At 44.4% G+C, this 13293-nt stretch overlaps 1 pseudogene; it reads right to left on the reverse strand.

Annotated features, from left to right (window-relative positions):
- Positions 1-7110: 7110 nt before the first annotated feature.
- On the reverse strand, positions 7111-7228 carry LOC146044383 (5S ribosomal RNA; annotated as a pseudogene).
- Positions 7229-13293: the final 6065 nt, after the last annotated feature.

Consider the following 13293-nt stretch of genomic DNA (forward strand, 5'->3'; position numbering starts at 1 on the left):
CTGTCGGGTGCCGGGACTGAGCTGTCAATCTCCGCTCCGTCCTCTCTCTGCTCTGCTCCCATGCGCTGCTGGCAACGCTCCTGGCTGCTCTTCCTCCTCCTACCCCATCGCCACGCAGCTTCACTCTCCTTCTCCTCCTCCTCGTCGCGCTGACCCCCAACCCCGGGCTTCCTCTCCTAATGTGGGCTCCTTGTTCCGCCCCCCCAGGGCCGGCGCCACCACTAGGCAAATCTAGGCATTCGCCTAGGGCGCCGGCCACTGGAGGGCGGCATTTCGCCCCCCCGTGCCGCGGGGGTACCTGTCCTGCGGCTGTGTATATAAAGCTTGCGGCGGCAGCAGCAACGGGGGGGGGGGGTCCCTGCAGTCAATAAGAATTTAATAACGAGCGCTATCCGCCTGGCTACGCGGAAGCGCTTCTGTTGTGGAAACACTGGCCGCACGCTGATTGGCTGAGATTCAGCCAATCAGCGTGCGGCCAGTGTTTCCGCAACAGAAGCGCTTCCGCGTAGCCAGGCGGATAGCGCTCGTTATTTCTTATTGACTGCAGGGACCCCCCCGTTGCCGCCGCCGCAAGCTTTATATACACAGCCGCAGGACAGGTACACCCCCCCCCCCCCCCCGGCACCGGGGCGCCCACACCCCGACTCGCCTGGGGCGCTCCGGTGCCTTGCACCGGCCCTGCGCCCCCCTACACAGGCACAACGGTGATCCACAGCACAGAGGGGAGCGGGCGAGCAGGGCGGGGGAGCCGGCGGCAGAGCTTCGGCGCCAGGTGACGTGTCACTGTGACTGGGTTGTCACCTGTCAGCCAATCAGAGCTCGCAGGCTGGTAGCCAATCAGGAGCCAGCCCGCAAGATATGATTGGCTGACGGCCCAGTCACACAGTCAGAGTCAGGGACACAGTAAAGCCCGAGATGCGCTCCCCTCCCCAGGGAAGCAGAAGCAGGCAGCGGCGGGGGACAGGAGGGGAGGAGAGGAGACCAAACCGGACACAGCCAGCACTGCAGGAGTCACTCACGGAGGGTGAGTTGTGCTGTGGCTTACTTGTTCTGGAACTGTGGGGGCATTTATGTGTGGCACTGTGGGGGCATAATTGGCACTGGGGGCATATGTGTGGCATTGTGGGGGCATATGTGTGGCACTGTGGGGATATATCTGGCACTGGGGGCATATGTGTGGCACTGTGGGGGCATATCTGGCACTGTGGGGGCATATGATATCTGGCACTGTGGGGGCATATGATATCTGGCACTGTGGGGGCATATGTGTGGCACTATGGGGGCATATATGGCGCATGGGGCATACTTGGCACTGTGGGGGCATATGATATCTGGCACTGGGGGCTATGGTTACCAACTCATCCCTTAAATTCGGGACACATTTTAATTACACAGGTTCTGTGACTGGCTGACTTAAAGACTCCATTTTACCTGTTTTTAACCCCTTACCGCCGCAGCCTGTTTTTGCCTTCCTGACAGAGCCCTTTTTTTCAAATCTGACATGTATCACTTTATGTGGGGATAACTTTTTATTGCTTTTACTTATCCCAGTGATTTTGAGATTGTTTTCTCGTGACACATTGTACTTTAAGTTAGTGGTAAATTTTGGTCGATACAGTCTGTGTTTATTTGTGAAAAATACCAAAATGTCGTAAAAAAAATTTCTGCTTGTGAGACAAATAATCATACCACTCAAAATAGTTAATAACTAACAAAGACCATATGTCTACTTTATGTTGCCATCATTATTTCAACCTCCTTTTAATTTTTTTGGACACTAGGAGGCTTAAAATATGAATAGCAAATTCTCAAATTTTCAAATAAATTTCAAACACTGATTTTTTTAGGGACCAGTTTAGTTCTGATGTGACTTTGAGGGACTTGTATGTGAGACACCCCCATAAATGATGCCATTTCAAAAACTGCACCCCTCACAGTATTCAAAACAGCATTTTGGAAGTTTGTTAACCCTTTAGGCGTTTCACTGGAATTAAAACAAAGTGTAGGTGAAATTTCAAAATTTCATTTTTTTAGCAGATTTTCAATTTTAATACATTTTTCTAAGGAACACAGTGGATTTTACTAGAGAAATGTGACTAAAAATTGATTCCCCCAATTCTTTTGTTTTCATAAATATCCTATATGTGGCCCTAGTGTGCACGTTGACCAAACCACAGGCTTCATAATAGAAGGAGCACCTACTTGATTTTGGAGCCTCCTTTTTATGAGATTATTTTTTAGTCACCATGTAGGTTTCTAGGCACCATAAGATGCTAAAAGTTAGGAACCTCCCCCACAAGTGACCCCATTTTGCAAACTACACCCCTCAGGGAACTCATCTAGGGGTATAGTGTACATTTCAAACCCCTAGGGGTTTCACCAATTTTGGTACAACTGGGCTGTGAAAATGAAAAATTACATTTTTTTACACAAAAATGCAGTTCTGGCTCAAAATTTTTCATTTTCACAAGGAATGAAGGAGACAAAGCACCCCAAAATCTGTGCCGCAATTTCTCCCGAGTACGGCAATGCCTCATATGTGACCAAAAAATACCATTTGGGTGCATGGCAGGACTCAGAAGGGAAGGAGTGATATTTGGATTTTGCAGCACAGATTCTGGTGGAATGAATGGTGGGTGCTATGTCGCATTAGCAAGACCCCCGAAGCACCAATACAGTGGAACCCCCCCACAAGTGACCCCATTTTGCAAACTACACCCCTCAGGGAATTCATCTAGGGGTATAGTGTACATTTCAAACCCCCAGGGGTTTCACCAATTTTGGTACAACTGGGCTGTGAAAATGAAAAATTACATTTTTTACACAAAAATGCAGTTCTGGCTCAAAATTTTTCATTTTCACAAGGAATGAAGGAGACAAAGCACCCCAAAATCTGTGCCGCAATTTCTCCCGAGTACGGCAATGCCTCATATGTGACCAAAAAATACCATTTGGGTGCATGGCAGGACTCAGAAGGGAAGGAGTGATATTTGGATTTTGCAGCACAGATTCTGGTGGAATGAATGGTGGGTGCTATGTCGCATTAGCAAGACCCCCGAAGCACCAATACAGTGGAACCCCCCCACAAGTGACCCCATTTTGCAAACTACACCCCTCAGGGAATTCATCTAGGGGTATAGTGTACATTTCAAACCCCCAGGGGTTTCACCAATTTTGGTACAACTGGGCTGTGAAAATGAAAAATTACATTTTTTACACAAAAATGCAGTTCTGGCTCAAAATTTTTCATTTTCACAAGGAATGAAGGAGACAAAGCACCCCAAAATCTGTGCCGCAATTTCTCCCGAGTACGGCAATGCCTCATATGTGACCAAAAAATACCATTTGGGTGCATGGCAGGACTCAGAAGGGAAGGAGTGATATTTGGATTTTGCAGCACAGATTCTGGTGGAATGAATGGTGGGTGCTATGTCGCATTAGCAAGACCCCCGAAGCACCAATACAGTGGAACCCCCCCACAAGTGACCCCATTTTGCAAACTACACCCCTCAGGGAATTCATCTAGGGGTATAGTGTACATTTCAAACCCCCAGGGGTTTCACCAATTTTGGTACAACTGGGCTGTGAAAATGAAAAATTACATTTTTTTACACAAAAATGCAGTTCTGGCTCAAAATTTTTCATTTTCACAAGGAATGAAGGAGACAAAGCACCCCAAAATCTGTGCCGCAATTTCTCCCGAGTACGGCAATGCCTCATATGTGACCAAAAAATACCATTTGGGTGCATGGCAGGACTCAGAAGGGAAGGAGTGATATTTGGATTTTGCAGCACAGATTCTGGTGGAATGAATGGTGGGTGCTATGTCGCATTAGCAAGACCCCCGAAGCACCAATACAGTGGAACCCCCCCACAAGTGACCCCATTTTGCAAACTACACCCCTCAGGGAATTCATCTAGGGGTATAGTGTACATTTCAAACCCCCAGGGGTTTCACCAATTTTGGTACAACTGGGCTGTGAAAATGAAAAATTACATTTTTTTTACACAAAAATGCAGTTCTGGCTCAAAATTTTTCATTTTCACAAGGAATGAAGGAGACAAAGCACCCCAAAATCTGTGCCGCAATTTATCCCGAGTACGGCAATGCCTCATATGTGACCAAAAAATACCATTTGGGTGCATGGCAGGACTCAGAAGGGAAGGAGTGATATTTGGATTTTGCAGCACAGATTGTGGTGGAATGAATGGTGAGTGCTATGTCGCATTAGCAAGACCCCCGAAGCACGGTGAAATGATGAACCTAATAATCCATAGATGTGTGGTATATTTTAAAACACTCCTTCATACATAGGCCGGGTTTGTCGGGGCAAGTTTCACAGTGGAAAATAGTTTGCTTTCTTATTCCCTTTTTATAGCAAACTTTGCACCTTTTTTGTGTCCTGCCCTTTTTTCCAGTGGAGGGGATTTTTCTGCCCTGATACAATACGGGGGCCAGTACTAGAAGTACTGGGGCCAGTACTAGAAGTACTGGGGCCCTCTGCCTGCTGGTTCCCAAATATTAGGCCCTTTATGACTTCCTCTTGAAAGTGCATAAATGTCCCCGTCTGGCTGGTAGAACGGAATAGTACGTAAGCGTTATACAGTGCCATCTGGATGATATACACGGCCAGCTTCTTATACCATATTTTTGTTTTCCGCAGTGCACTGTACGGCTTCAGTACCTGATCTGAAAGATCCACTCCGCCCATGTACTTATTGTAATCTAGGATACAAATAGGTTTTGAGGTGTGGGTACTGGTACCTCGTACAGGGACGGAGGTGGTACTGTCTCCATGAATTGTTGTCAGTATAAGGACATCCCTCTTGTCCTTATATTTGACCAACAACATATTTTCGGTGGATTGTGCCCTGCTTTCACCCTTTCTCAGTAATTGGGCAACGTGCGTTTTTGGGAGGCCTCTTTGGTTCTTGCGCACAGTACCGCAAGCTGCTGTACCTCTTGAACCAAGGGCCTTAAACAGGGGGATGCTGGTGTAAAAGTTATCCACATAGAGGTGATAACCCTTATCCAGGAAGGGGTGCACTAAATCCCAGACAATCTTTCCACTAACACCTACGAGGGAGGGGGGGCATTCTGGCGGTTCAATTCTTGTGTCCTTCCCTTCATATACTGATAATACAGAAAATCAACTAATCAATAAATCTATGCTTTTATTATATTCTGTTTTCCTGACTGCCGCTATTATTGCTGCAGATGACTTTAGCTTGTTGCACACTGTACTATTCACTGCGTATGAGGCCTTCCCTTTGCGCTAAACAGTTATAATATGTTAGAAGCAGCAGCCATTTTGTTAGGCATGACTTGCATAATAATATTATTAAAATGGCTGATCATTCAGAACAGTGCTGTAAAAGTGATTTCTTATAAAGAATTGTTTTTGGTTTTAGAAGCTTAAGAATGTGATGTTGACAGTATAATGTAGCAAGGACAGGAAGCTAGTCTCCACAAACTGAATAAGATGGGAACAAGGCCACACATGCGTAGACCCACAAGGCCACTGAAGTTGGGTGTTGGGTTAATTATGACATCATGATTGAAAGCAGAGCTTTCCAATAAGACTCAATGCTTATGAGTAATTAATTAATTAATGTGATTAAGGTTTAAATATCAGAGTGATAGAAGGAAGGAAAAAGGCAGTTGAGAAAGAACAAGGAAGCACAGGGGGCTGGAGGTAATTATGAAGGAGGTTTAATCATGGCTGATCACTGTCCTTGAAAGGTGTCCATTTTGATTTGATATAGAATTGCTGTTTAAGTATTAGCTAATCAATTTTATGTTTCTTGTGTTAGTCTGCATTTGCAAATACCTGTAATGAAGCTATTCTTTAAGTAAAGCATTGTCATACCTTTTATAACAAGGTTGTGTGGGTGTGCAATCATTTCAGCGTTGCCGTTATATTTAAAGGTAATAAAGTAAATATATACAGGTTTGGGTTATCAATCATATCTAATCCTATCAGATAAATATCTGCTTTATCAGTTGGAGGCCCCAGCGATATCCAATGATGTTGGTTTTTACATTTTATCAGTTATTGAGAAAATCAAAGTTTGAAAAAAAAAAAAAAAAATTAGCTATTTAAAAAAATAAATAAATAAAAAAAAATGTGTAGAAAAAATTGTAAAGTCGGTGCATTTATTGTACCCTTATCTTTCTCAACATCTGTTAAATTGTGCTAATCCAATATTACTTGAAGCAACTTCGCTATTTAATTATAAAACAAATAGATCGTAATTTAAGGCATGGAAAGACAACGCTGCATTTTGCAGACTGTCAGCTTGCTTAACCCCCCCGCATCGCCCATTTCTTCTCTGTGTCAGAGAATAGATAAGGAGAGCAGCGAGAAACTTGGCAAGAAGTTGTAAACAACATTGCTTGAGTCAGGAAGAATATTTCTTTGGTTTATTTGCAAAGCAACTTCTTTTGGGGTTGAGTTGGATTGGCACAGGTAAGGTTTTAATGTTAATTTGAAAAGTAAACCAACATGTGTGCCGTTGCTCGGTAATGAATTAAACGGCAAGGGCTAACGGTTGGTGGTGCTCCCAAATGGAGTTCAAATGTTGAACTGTAAAGGAAAGTCAGAGGTGACTTGAAGGGAACCCGACAAGGTTTTTTGGGGCACGCTTGTAAGTAATAATATATGTTTGATATGGTGTCTAATATTTAAAACTTAACTTTTAAATATCGAAACACTTAAAAAACGGATTTAGCATAAGAGGGGTTGTACATTTACTGAGGAAATTCAGTTAGTTGGATTAATTCTTCCTCCTCCAAGCAATAAATCAAAGTAATGCTGACTAGGTCAGGTATTTAATTAGATAAACTTAGCGAAAATTGGTCACACATATAGCTATTTCTTATTCTGACATTTGTAACAAAAAATTATGTCTGTTTGTCATCTAGGATTGAAATAGCAATTCAGATGGCGCAGGACACACCACCCCTCAGTAGTCAATTAAAATTGTCTGTAATACCAGACGAGAAGACAGGGGTTTAAAATCACAAATTGACAGGAGAAAATCAGGATAGAAGTAAAGAGGTGTGAATGGAGCGTCACTCTCACAGCTGTTGGCTTCTGCTGTTGTGGTGAATTACGGCACCGACTATTCCCTGTTAGTTCCCCAGACAGGTACTTGGTCGGCCCTTCACTGCTTAGCTTCTGGGTTCGGATGGTACCAGGCGATTCAGTGAGTTATGGCCGTATGTTTGAAGTGCGAGAGCCCTGCTGGTGGAAAGTGGGCTCAAGCGTGCTTCTGCTGTTGGTCCTGCAGTAATAGGATCCTCCCTGTTACCATCGAGGCCTTGCAGGGTGAATAATTAGCAGGAGGGCCAATGAGAGAGTCACTAGGGTGAGATAAAGGGTAGTAAGAAAGAGGGGGGATCTTGTGTCTGAGCCCAACTTCTGCTGTCCCCAATCTTACGATGTATAGGATTGGGGATGAGAGAGACGGGGTGAGGCGATCCTTCCTGGAGTGGAAACCATGAGAATTTAGATGAGAGTAAAGAAGTAAATGTACCCTCAGTCCAGGAACTTGGCTAGTGTTCCAGGTGTCAGAATAGGGTTTGTCTGATCACCCAGTTCACCCAGGGGTTTGTTTAGTACTGTTTAGTGAGTAAAGGAAACAGTGACAAATCCTGACATTTAGCCAAATTGGCAGATTTTTGTCGCTGTAGTATTGCAAAGTAACAATTCCTGCGGTTAGACACGGTTAATGGCATCTTACAGTCAATAGACAAAAAAACCACGAAAAAACAGAAAACAAAGTAGTTTGATAGCCACAAAAATGGTTTTTGGGTACACCGTGTACTGAATGGATCCTGACTGATTAACAATTAGTGGATTAAAGTGGATGTGGACTTAGTCTACAGGTCAAAGTATATGCGAGGTATACTGGACAGCAGGCATAATCTGTCTGTTTACAAGGAAGGTTGGTAAGTTGGGTCTGACAGATCCTGGCCCTTTGCCAAATCTGCAGATCCTAGTGTGTATATGGCACAAATTGTATGACAGAATCCTATAAGTCCTCTAAGTACATAAGGTAATATTGTACAATCTGGAAATCCTGTGAAAGTAAAATTATTTAGATCCTGGTGTGTATCCAGCCCAAATTATATGACAAAATCACATATAAGACTTCTAAGCACATAGAGTAATATTGTACAATCAGGAGATCCTGTGAAGGTAAAGTTGTTTGCATGTGCATATGCACATACTGTGCTTTGAGCAGTGTAAAGAGGCTCTGGTGAGTGTGCGCTGCAGTTCAATATGCCGCGCAATCTACAGTGAGAGATCACCTAAAGTTTTCCCAGGCATAACACATATCATTAGCTGATGCGTAAAAGTGGTCCTGTAGCGTTATGCTACTGCGCAAGCGCGTCTGTCCTATAGACAGAGCTGCGCTAAGTGAATCGGCTCTGGGGTGTGGGTGCTGCCGATTAAATTGTTTGCAGGCACAGCCTGCTTTACCTTGCTGCCCAGATGCAGCGAAGAAGGCGGGAGGTAGTCGGACGCCAGAGCGGGGTGTCCGTAGAGAGCACGGTCAAGGGTGTCCTGAGGGGGGTGTGTCCTGCGCGTCAGAGGACACGTGTTTCGCAGAGAAGCTTGTTCACTGACGCGTGGAGGACAAGGGGGGGATTCCCCTCTTATGACGGGAGTGTCAGCCAACCCGGAGAGGCACCGCTGATTGACATAGGAAGCAGCCAATCAGAATGGCCTGTGACGCACCTCTCAGCTGTCAGGAATAGCTGGAGTGTGAGTCCCGTGAACAATGGTGAGAGGCGTCAGATCGTTCTGACGTTAGTGTGTTTGATTGGTCTGATCCATCACACATATAGCCAGGGAGGTGATGCCGCAAATAAACGGCATAATAGAATATAATATATTTATAATATATAACGTATAACGCTTGGTAGATGTGCGCCCATAATATTTAATCTTGCAATAGAATGTAGAAAAACGATCTACCAGGCTGGCTTTTCAATATTGTGGTTTTCACAAAACAGCATATGATAGTGGAGGCTTAAACACATTGCTTATTCAGGTGCCAGTGACAATGACGTTTTTTGAATGGTGCAGCTGCAGGGTTAGCCAAAATTATATATACATATATATATATACATATATATATATATGTATTGTTACGATCCGCTTCCAGCGGATCGGTGTTATGTACCATTCACATTTTCTGTGTGTTCTCCCTGGGTTTATCTCAGCCTGTGTGTGTGTGTACTCGCTAGTGGCATCCAGTGGTCAGCCTGGGCCATTGCAGGTTACTTTCAGTATTGTGTGTTCTGGACTCAGGTGTCTTGATTAGGCTCCTAGCCTGCAGTGCACACCTTCAGGCTATGTGTAATCAGCACCACATTGTGCTCTCTATATAAACCCTCTGGTTGTTCAGTCCCAGGCCGGTTATAGCTTTTGCACCTCAGGGTCTCAAGTGTTCCTGGTTCCTGCTTACCCACTGCCCCTGGTTCCTGTGTCCAGTCATCCTGCATCCTGTCATTGATTCCCAGCTGTGTCCTCCATCCAGTCTCCTGTCCTCCCGGTGTCCGTGTGTCGTCCTTTATCCGTCTCCCGGTCCCTGCAGCTCCTGTTGGTCTTTGTGGGATTCCTTCTCCAGATATTAATATCCCTCGGTTCCAGATAAGTTGGGAAGATTCCCCCTCTTTGTCTCCGTACTAATCATTTGCTTATTGTGTCAGCGTATAGTGTATTGTTACACCTGTCAGCGGTTCTTAGTGTGTCAGCATATCGTGTATTGTTACACCCGTCAGCAGTTCTTAGTGTGTCAGCATATCGTGTATTGTTACACCCGTCAGCAGTTCTTAGTGTGTCAGCATACTGTGTATGGTTACACCTGTTAAGCATTAGCACAGCGGGTTCCTGTTTAGAGTGCTATCCACTGGCACCCCTCTCCGCAGGGCAGGGTGGTCCTCGCCTCTTTGTTTGTAGATAGGTTTCCCCTTGTTCATCACTGGCCTTGGCGTGTGTGTTGTCCTAACATAAGACCAGGTGGCATCGAGGTGGGAGCCTGACTAACGGGCTCCCACGAACGCGGCTATTATTGGTGAAGCCTAGCACCCCGCACACACACGTCAACTCCATCTGGGTACAACGGAGTCAGGTTGGCGAGGCTGCCCTGGTCCTGTCTCTATCTCCTTCCAGCCAGTGTCACGTGGTGTCTCGCCAGACAGCGTGGCACAGGAGATCCTAACATGTATAAAGGGAAGGGGGGGGGGGAGGAAAGGGGGGGGGGGAAAGGAGACAAATATTTGTAGGGGATTGCATGATAATGATGTAGCATAAATAATGCTAATATTGACAATAAATAATAAAGGTATAGTAGTTGATAAATAATTCATGGTTGATAACTAATAATACAAAATTAATGAGAAAAAAAATATATATATAGTGGAAAGGTTTGGGGAAAAGTTTCTTAATGAAAGTGCCAGGTATAGCGCCTTATATTGTTGATTAAAGTATGGAGGAAGCCAGTGGAGGGAGGCGTGTTGGTACGGATGTTTTTTTGTTGTTTGTTAATTTTTTGTCTATTTTCCATTCATATTTTTTGGTCCCACGTCACTGGGATATGTCGTCCTGCTGTGGGTAGGAAGTAAAATTAGAATTAGAGACAGTATGAAAATAGAAATAAAAATAATAATAATAACTGCTGCTGTAAAATTCAGCCATTTGTAAGCGGTACACAGAATGGTGATTGTGGTTGCCGCATGTGCTGGCATGATTGGACTAATATTGGGAATATTGTGTCGAAGTCACCTGTGGTCAGGACATAAGGAATGGTGTTTCAGGGGGGACAGCCCATTGTACAAGGGATTGGGGAGCGCTGGTAGTTATTACCAATCATACAATACGCCATTGGAACTAATATAGTGCTGTGAGCGTTGTCTCAAAAAACCTTGATATGAGGTGTGGTAAATAGGCATATGATACATGGACTGGGGGTATTAGGAAAGATAAGTGGGAATTGAGAGATTCAATGCAGGAAAGCACTGAAGTTGATACCCTCATTGAGGCCGTTTGGTGCCAAGGTCATTAGTTGAAAGATCCACCAACTCTCTCTTCTTAAAAGGGCATTGTTAATATCTCCACCTCTTCTGCCTAGGTGGATTTGTTCCAGTCCAAAGAAAGAGAGGGTATCCGTATTCGAGTTATGGGCTTGTAAAAAATGGCGGGCAACAGTAGTGATGGTTTTAAATTTCTTCCGGTCGTTTGCAGCATTCCTTACATTGCTTATATGCTCCAAAATTCTCTGTTTCAGAGGTCTTGATGTCATCCCTACGTATCTGATTTGGCAGGGGCAGGTGATGCAGTAAATCATGTTGGGGCATTTGCAATTATAGAATCCCCGTATGTTTATGGTATCCCCATATTTGTTTTTCATAGTGGTGATGTTGGTGACGTGAGTGCATGCTTTGCACCCTCCACACGGGTAACTGCCTGTGGTAGTGGGTTTACTCGGCTGTCTGGCTACATAGTGACTGTGGACCAGGTTATCCCTAAGGTTAGGAGCCCGTCGCCAACTCATGTCTACTCTTTTGTTAAGAGTGGTTGCTAGGTCGTCGTCTGATAGTAACACATGCCAGTGTCTTTGGATGATATTGGTGATATCTTTCCACTCATTGCAGAAGTCGCCCACCATCCTTATGGTTTTGGTATCTTCAGGGTTGGATTTGGTGCGGAACAGCATCTCATCTCTTTCCATGGATTGGGTGTCCCTTTTGGCTTTCTTGATGGTTCTTTTTGAATAGCCCCGTTCTTGTAACCTGATGGAAAGGTCTTTACACTTGTCTTCGTACACTGCAACTTCTGAGCAATTACGGCGTAATCGCAGGAATTCCCCTTTTGGGAGGTTGGTCTTCGTGGGAGGAAAGTGGGCACTGGTATTATGCAGCAAACTGTTCGTTGAGGTCGATTTCCTGTATATTTCTGTTGAAAGAACATTATTGATTCCACGATAGATGCGAAGATCAAGGAAGGTGATGCTGTTCTTGCTCCATTCATAGGTGAATTTCAGATTCAGGTTGTTGGTATTAAGTTTTTGGATGAAATCTGTTAAGTGTTGATGTGTACCCTTCCAAATGATCAGAATGTCATCAATATAACGCATCCAGCTGTGTATACAGTCGGTGTCCATCTCTTCTTGGAAAACAAATTCTCTTTCCCACCACCCAAGGAAGAGGTTTGCGTAGGTTGGGGCACATGCTGCCCCCATCGCTGTCCCTCTTCCCTGGATGTAGTAATGATTATTGAAGACAAAGTAATTTTTGCGCAGGACAAAGTCTAAAAGATCGAGGAGAAAAACATGAAATTCTGTGATGCCTTCCATTTCCATGAAGTATTTGACAGCCTGTATTCCAAGGTCGTGTTTTATGCAGTTATACAGGGATTCCACATCTAGGGATACCAAGAGGTGGTCATCCTCCAATTGGATATCATGGATTTTTCTTAGGACGTCAGCTGTGTCCTTCGTGTAGGACGGTAGGCTTGTGACATGATGTCTGAGGTGAACATCTAGAAAGGTGCATGCATTTTCAATCAACGATCCATTGCCGGAAACAATCGGTCTCCCGGGTGGTTCTTTGAGATTTTTATGCACCTTGGGTAGTAAATAGAAGGTGGCTATTCTGGGGTTTGGGTTTTTGAGAAACAGATGTTCAGATTTTGTGATGATCCCTTTTGCAAGGGCTCCATTGATTATTCTATCGTATGTTGTTTGGAAGTTGGTTGTGGGGTCAAATAGAGTTTTGGAATAACATGATTTATCATCCAATTGTTTGTGTACCTCTTTCAGATACATTTGGGTCGGCCATAGCACGATGTTGCCACCCTTGTCAGAAGGTTTGATTAGTACGTCCTGCCATTTTTGGATTTCCTTCAAGGCTTGGGTTTCAGAATGTGTGAGGTTGGTGTTGGGTCTGTATTTCTTCTTTTTTTGGTGAAGGTTGTCCAGGTCACGGGATACCAGTTTTGTGAAGATCTTAACCTCGGGGCAGATGGTATCATTCGGAAAAAACGTTGATTTTTTCTTGCATATAAATCTATTGGAGGATGTCAGGTCATCATTATTTTGCAGTTCTTCTAGGTCTTGGATGGCCTGTAGTTCCCTTGTTGACCATTCAGTGGAGGTGCCCTCAGTCCGGTCCTTGTCACGTTGAGCATGGAACTTGGCAAGTAGTAATTTCCTTCCGAAAAGATTTATGTTGGTTTCCCATTTGAAACGGTTAAAAGTCTTAGATGGAGAGAAAGAGAG

This window comes from Crinia signifera, chromosome 19 (genome assembly GCF_055691185.1).
Source record: "Crinia signifera chromosome 19, ASM5569118v1, whole genome shotgun sequence".
NCBI classification, from domain to species: Eukaryota; Metazoa; Chordata; class Amphibia; order Anura; family Myobatrachidae; genus Crinia; species Crinia signifera.